The sequence below is a fragment of the Sinohyriopsis cumingii genome, chromosome 10 (genome assembly GCF_028554795.1).
Source record: "Sinohyriopsis cumingii isolate HCF-2022 chromosome 10, ASM2855479v2, whole genome shotgun sequence".
In the NCBI taxonomy this organism is placed as follows: Eukaryota; Metazoa; Mollusca; class Bivalvia; order Unionida; family Unionidae; genus Sinohyriopsis; species Sinohyriopsis cumingii.
Window position 1 is genome coordinate 91821067 of NC_142970.1, and position 8584 is coordinate 91829650.

The window sequence follows — 8584 nt, forward strand, 5'->3', positions numbered from 1 at the left end:
TTTTTTAGTAGAGGTATCTTTTCTCTTAGTTCAAGGATTACTTATTACACTGCCTTGCAGTGTTCCATTTTCAAGTGAAAATTCTTCCGAATGGGTGTTGCCTATTCTTGTGGTAATTTTCAGGCCTGTGAGGAAGTCCGGGATATGAATTAGACAAAAATATTATCTTTGCGACCTAAAGTTTTATTTGTTAGGATGTATTAGTGAACAGTGTGAGATAGTTGTGAGATATTTTCCACCCTGTGTATTTTGAATTTTTATGATTTTTCATCTTGTGTGTGTTATATTTTGATATTTGCATGCTTGGTAGATATCTGATTACTTGCAGTGATTTTGAAGCAATTATCGAGCAAATTATCTTACCTGAGTGAAGTTAGTGGTGTTAGCAGGTAGATATTTCGTTAGAAACGTGTAACATCTGTCAATTGTTAGTGAGTCGAGACAAGGTATCACTTACTGTTAGTATCATAATAAAATGGTTACAGAAAGACATGATTAAGGAGTACCGTGCCATGGGCGCAGAAGATCTCTGCTACGAGGGAGATCGCCTGGCGGTGTTCGTAGAAGAACGAATAAAAAAATGGAAGGCAGAAAAAGCAGCGGACAGAGAGCGGGAGCTGGCCAAGATAGCAGCGGACAGAGAAACACAGAAAGAGCTGGAGCTGGCCAGGATATCACCGACCACAAAAGAACGAGAGTTTGCTCACGCTCTCAAAATGGAGAAGGTAAGGTTAGCGGCTAGGGACACGGATAGGGATGACCGTCTTATCAAAGAATTCTACTGACCAGGGATCCAGGGAGATGTCAAGCGGTTCTATCTCTCCTGTAACAAGTGTCAGAGAATGGCACCGAAAACGGATGCTCGACCCGTCCCCTTTGGGTGTACCCTCCTTATCGATGAACTATTTTGATGCGTAGCGATGGACTTAATCGGACCGATAAAACCCGCGTCGTAGCACGGGAGTCGGTATATGTCGCGTACGGCAGTCGGAAATTGTCTGTTGCCGAGAAGAACTACTCCGTATCGGAGAGGGAATGCCTCGGAATCGTGTTCGGGATATCACGGTTCGAGCGGTAGTAGTAAAGTGGGGCACATTAGGGACAATGGGACTTAGCATTAAAAAGACCCCTGGGTCAGATTAGGGACAATGGAAATTTAACATGGAGAAAAATCGTGGGTCACTCTAGGGACAATGGGAATTTAACATAGAGTTTGGGCTTGTCTAGGGACAAGGGAAATTAACATGAGGAATAGAGTTTGGGCTTGTCTGGGGACAAGGGGAATGGAACAGGGGACTATAGTGTGGGTCTGTCTAGGGACAATGGGAATTTAACATGGGGAATAGATCGTGGGACTGTCTAGGAACAATGGGAAATTTAACATTACGGAAACCCCTGGGGGATATAGCCTTAAGGGAATTTAACATATGGAAATTGAACATGGTGGATCTGTATAGCGTCAAGGGGAATTGAACATGGTGGGACTATCTAGGGACAATGATGGTAGAGGGTCAAACACAACAGAGACAGAAACATACATACACTAGTACAAGCGTTGGATTTATATATAAAGCATTACGAAGACCTGAAATCTTGCTGGGGTGTTCAAAAATTTGCATAATTGTAATGATGCTATAAATAGCTATAATCAAGGAAATGCTCAACGACAAAATGGATGTGACTAAAAGTAACGTTAAAATGACGAAATTGTCCCAGAATTTAAAGGAAAATAAACATATCCCCGAAAATTAAGTTACAATGGTTTAGACTAAAATGGATAAAATTAGTAACTACTTACAATATCAACTTCTGTGACGATCGTGGATAAATACCTATGTATCTATAATCAGCTGAAATTCCAATGAAATCCCACTATCTATTTATAGCTCCAACTTGTGGGTTTTTCCTTTGGAAAATCCCACTATCTTTTTATAGCCTCAGCTTGAGTGACGTTCCTGTTTATGAATTCTAGTATATATGTATAGCTACAAAATGTGGAAATCCCCAAGTCGATATTTATAGTCTCAAAATTTCCAGCGTCAGTGACGTCACTGTACTGAACACTAGGGGATAAATGGCAACAGTGTTGCAAGTGGCTGACCTGAATACGCGCTACTGTAGGTAGGTAGGTAGAGTGTATCTGATAGGGATAAAGTGAGTTTTATAGGGACAAACAGAGATCAATACACACATACACACACAACATACGCGCGCAGACTCACACACACACACACACACACACACACACACACACACAGAGGGAAGAGGAAAAAACAAACCCCAAAATATACTATCCACACTCGGGAGGAAGAAAAAAAAAACAACCAAATATACGATCTACACAACGTACGCGAACAAACACACACACACACACAACATACGCGCGCAGACTCACACACACACACACACACACACACACACAGAGGGAAGAGGAAAAAACAAACCCCAAATATACTATCCACACTCGGGAAGAAGAAAAAAACAACCAAATATACGATCTACACAACGTACGCGAACAAACAAACACACATACACACACACACACACACACACAACATACGCACGCAGACTCACACATACACACACACACACACAGAGGGAAGAGGAAAAAACAAACCCCAAATATACTATTTTCCTCTTCCCTCTGTGTGTGTGTGTGTCTGTGTGTGTGTGAGTCTGCGCGCGTATGTTGTGTGTGTGTGTGTGTGTGTGTTTGTTCGCGTACGTTGTGTAGATCGTATATTTGGTTGTTTTTTTTTTCTTCCTCCCGTGTGTGGATAGTATATATTGGGGTTTGTTTTTTCCTCTTCCTTCTGTGTGTGTGTGTGTGTGTGTGTGTGTGAGTCTGCGCGCGTATGTTGTGTGTGTGTGTGTGTGTGTATTGATCTCTGTTTGTCCCGATAAAACTCACTTTATCCCTATCAGATACACTCTACCTACCTACCTACAGTAGCGCGTATTCAGGTCAGCCACTTGCAACACTGTTGCCATTTATCCCCTAGTGTTCAGTACAGTGACGTCACTGACGCTGGAAATTTTGAGACTATAAATATCGACTTGGGGATTTCCACATTTTGTAGCTATACATATATACTAGAATTCATAAACAGGAACGTCACTCAAGCTGAGGCTATAAAAAGATAGTGGGATTTTCCAAAGGAAAAACCCACAAGTTGGAGCTATAAATAGATAGTGGGATTTCATTGGAATTTCAGCTGATTATAGATACATAGGTATTTATCCACGATCGTCACAGAAGTTGATATTGTAAGTAGTTACTAATTTTATCCATTTTAGTCTAAACCATTGTAACTTAATTTTCGGGGATATGTTTATTTTCCTTTAAATTCTGGGACAATTTCGTCATTTTAACGTTACTTTTAGTCACATCCATTTTGTCGTTGAGCATTTCCTTGATTATAGCTATTTATAGCATCATTACAATTATGCAAATTTTTGAACACCCCAGCAAGATTTCAGGTCTTCGTAATGCTTTATATATAAATCCAACGCTTGTACTAGTGTATGTATGTTTCTGTCTCTGTTGTGTTTGACCCTCTACCATCATTGTCCCTAGATAGTCCCACCATGTTCAATTCCCCTTGACGCTATACAGATCCACCATGTTCAATTTCCATATGTTAAATTCCCTTAAGGCTATATCCCCCAGGGGTTTCCGTAATGTTAAATTTCCCATTGTCCCTAGACAGTCCCACGATCTATTCCCCATGTTAAATTCCCATTGTCCCTAGACAGACCCACACTATAGTCCCCTGTTCCATTCCCCTTGTCCCCAGACAAGCCCAAACTCTATTCCTCATGTTAATTTCCCTTGTCCCTAGACAAGCCCAAACTCTATGTTAAATTCCCATTGTCCCTAGAGTGACCCACGATTTTTCTCCATGTTAAATTTCCATTGTCCCTAATCTGACCCAGGGGTCTTTTTAATGCTAAGTCCCATTGTCCCTAATGTGCCCCACTTTACTACTAGCGGTACTTGTAGGGACGCAAGTTCATATTGGAAACTGACCACCAACCTCTCGCCTATCTTGCGCAGGCGAAATTGTCAAATGGACGCTTGATGTGATAGTCGCTGTTCTTAGAGCAGTACCAGATGCAGATTTGATACGTGAAAGGAACCGAGAACGTAGGCGCTGATTTCATGAGTAGGAACGCTGAAATGTCATAGATCGCTCTGTAGCTAACCGTATGTTGTGTATATATTTGTGTCCGTAGTCATCGTGTAGTGTCGCTATAATTTTGTTATTTTATTACGCGTAGTAACTATCATTTGCATTTGAAGTAATTTTATTGAATAAAATCCCGAATTTATTCTGAATCGTGGGGGGGGGTGTCACGTTTGCCTGCCCGCGATTACGTAAGTCAGGAACAAAGGAATGGGTTAGCGCCATGTGTATGTAGACCCTGTGTGTATCGTAGCAATTCGTGTTTGTACAACAGCCCACATCGTTAGATGTCAAAACTAACATGTTGACGTTGGAAGCTTTGTTCTAGAACAAAGGACCCTCGATGCTGTTGTAAATCTCCCCGCATTGACAGATGGCCTGAGGCTCGTCTGTTAAGTTGCACCGACTGGGGTAGAATTGATATCCAATCAGAACTGAGGAAGGGTGGGGCCATCAATTCGAACCAGAATTTAACAGTCATTTGGGCTTGGAACGAATTAGTCATTGTGAAGCATCGTGCTGAGAAGTTATAGCAATAACTCCGACGAAGCCACTCGTGAATTGGCGGGAAAAGAACCTTGGTACATTCAAGGACAGAAAGCTTCGTAAAGATCAGTGAGTTATTTGCTCGATTGTTGCCGAATGTTACGGCATTGTAATTGTAATTATGTGCAGTATGTATATTTACTTACTAGAATTGCTAGTACGTAGAATTACCTTTGTATTGTTTAATTTACATGCGTACTTGAGAAATGAGCTATGATTATGTATATTGCTAGCTCGTAGTCCGAATTAATATTGTAATTCTCTATCTGGTTACTTCGTGGTAAACTAGTGTATTTATTTATGTGATGTTCTAGATTTTGCAATTGTTGAATTAAATTGTAACTTTGGAAATGGTTGCAGTGTGTGAATTTAAATAATATGGACATTTGAATATTTGTGTACACTTGTGGGAGTGTAAAGTTTAGAAATGCGTCTGATTGTTGTGATATTCTTCAGAATAATGAGATTAAGAATATATTGATGTGATGCAATTTAGTGATGTCTGTATGATAAGTAGGATACCGTTCTTTATTGCAACGTTGTTTCTATAAGAACGTGTGTGGTTTTCGATGTGCACGAATGCGTGACCGAAGATGTAGATAGCCTCTATCTGATGATTGTTGATTTAGTGTGAGCGAGATGGCTAACGAAACATGCTAACGTCCTCGTGTTTTTCACAGGAAGCTTTTGGAGACAGAACTACCGGTTAGTAAAGTCCCGAGTCTCAGAGAGACAGGATAGAACAAGGCAGTAGGCAGAGAACAAGCCTAGTTGCTAGAGGAAGAGAGAGAAAAAGGGGAGGAGAAAAGGAGACAAAAGGGGAAGAGGATAGGAAGAATCGCAGTCTAGAGAACGCCGGGAGGAGGAAAGGAATTGGTAGAGTAGAGCACAGATGAGTAGAAACCAAGTACAGGGGGAAAGCCATCTCACACTATAATCACGTGATGAAATAGGCTGTTACATGGTCGAGAGGAAGGAGACTGGTTGAGAAATTAATATCGTTTAAATTGTATTAAATTGTAATTCTTTGAATTTCACCTTTGTGTTCTTAATAATTTAATTGTCGGTATTGCTGACTGGGGGCTCGGAGCTCTATCTCTCTCTATCACTAATTTCACTTCCTACAAAAACGAGCCAGGGTGGGAATTCCATAGTAATTCAAAAACATATTGGGCGCACCCCACCCCAACTCAAAACAGAGCGCCACATGTACTAAAAAAATTCTGTCCTAACAGAGCTACATCCTGAGCTTGCAGACTTTCAATCACTGTATTCTTTGCCCCTTCACCTGACTCAAACACCCAAATCTTCTGTTTTAACTATTCGTTTGACATTTATAGATGTTTATCCTGTACAAGAAACGTATCATGGGCTACCACAGAACATTTCTGAATATGAACTAATGAACGTTAGAAGTTATTTTTATAAAGAAATTAATATTTGTTTCTAATTTTCTAATTTTTATGTAGAACATTAGATGCAAATTAAAACCCATTTTCTCCCGTAACGTTTACTCCGACTGAATTTTGTCCCTGTACTGCCCTATATTTTTTTCACAAACAGAAAAAGGAATATTGCTTTAATTCCTTAATTTCAATAAAATTGAGATTCAATTTTATTTTGTCAGACCGGAATGTATTAGGAAGAGATTTCATCATAAATCCTTCTAAAACTTGACAAAGGGATTAGTCAACCCGGTTCATCAATCGCTGGATCAAAATGAGAGAGAGAGAGAGAGAATATAATAACTTTAATTTCAAATACATATTAATTAAACTTTATTTTATAGATTTATGATGGCAACAAACAAGCAGGAAATGTCAAGTAGAATAAACAGACATTATATCATGTTAGATAATAAGCGGTTATATATTATACTGCAAGGTGCTTGGTGGCCATTTTGTTTTGTTTGTTTGTTTTGTTTTTGTGGTTTTTTGGGGGGGGGTTTTTTGTTTGCTTTCTTTACCATTCAAGACAGGGGTGAGATGCGAAAGGATTATATGGACTTCACATTAGATTCATATATATTCAATGTATGGAAAGAATTTAACCATTATAAAATTATGTAATTTATGATGGAAACCAGAATTCAATTTTCGCAGACTGCTGATACATCTGTATTGTGCGAGGACTTCCTACTGCAAACTTGTTATATATGCATCACAGTGTTTGTATAAGTTGGCACCTATAAATCGCACTGACAATAACAAAACCAACACGAGTACAATCCTGGATTTATAATACAGATAAAAGTTTAGGTATCCAAAAAGGTCAAATTAAAAAAAAACAAAAAACGAATTATTCCTAAAATGCAATTGTGGCTATATAAAAACAAATTTTGTGTATTACAAATCATTTTCTTCTGTAAAATTAACTCCGATCGACAACTTGAAATTTACCGTTAAACTCGATGAACAGTTAGACTGGCCATTATTACCAATTACATTACCTTCCTTGACTAAGTCCCAGAGAGAGAGAGGGTGAGGTCGACTGACTCTGATGTTGATAAAAATTACTTGCAAACATTTGATGGGATAGAAAATATTAGTTATATCTAGTTACTTAGAAATACTTAGTGTCGTAAAATGTATAAAATTAACCTACATGTAGGCTACTCGTTTCATACGCGATCGTTAGGACTGAACTCGTTGCTTCTGACTGAATGGAAAATATTCATATACCGTGCAGGCAGAATTAACTTGCATGTTCTATAGCAAACTGTGTGTTGCGTGGCTAAATTCTTTTGCTTCGGTTTGCTTCGTTGGCAAACATTTTTTTTTTATTATCATTCTAGGTAGAATACAATTTCCATGTCCAATTGAAAATCTCCTAAGTCACAAATCTTCCACTGGAATGTTACAAGATAATCTCCAGTTGAAATTAGAGGAGACATGGTAATCCAATAGGGTCCAAGTCACAACCAGAAAGGTTCGGATTACAATGCCAACTTGGCCAACATGGCTTTCTCTCTGGGCAAGACACTGAACTTTCGTCTACTGGTGAACCTTTAAAGTTTAGCCAGCAATTAGAAGAAATAAGAACGATGTCTTGATTTCGAATCGCGTTATGACTTTCAATAATTTACATTCTGACTGGCGATGTCGATCACAACAATGACGACATTGCTGTTTCCGTCTTTCACGTCAAAAAGGCAAAACAATTAAGGTTCTACGGAGGGGTTAAAAGAAACACATTTTTACATACAATTTATTATTTTGCATTTCTGTTTATGCCATGTAGATGGCGACAATTTTATAGAAAGAGATACGTACGCTTTCTGTCGATGAACCCTTTTATTCCTAATGGAATAATGGCACGTATAATGCATGATGTTTAGTATGTTTTTTATTACTGTTTAGTATTAGACTTTCTAATTATAACTAAGATTTTATCTTGTAAACATTTGGAACCTTCCAGAATTAAATTTTCCATTAGGTAATAAATTTTATTTCGAAAATGTTGTGACCTGAGGTAATTTAGAGGACTATATAATCTTGCTTTTCTAGAAATTATTTATTCGTGCTATACGATTTTGAGACAGAATCATTGTTGTGTCCAGTATTTCATTCGGGCAGGAATTTATTTATTCAGATTATGTATTCACTGGAAATACAAAGTGCTCATCATCTAAAATTATATTCTTGCAAAGAGAAATTAACCTGGTATTATAGTGAAATTGAAATAAGGATATAATCGTGGGATTGTATTATTGTGATTCAACAAAAGACTTTTGGAACATCACCGTCATACACAGGCAGATCAACACTTCCAAAGTTGGGGTTTTTTTTGGATCACAACTAAAATTTATTCAAAACTATATTCATTAAGTCACGTGTTAAATTTCGAGGATT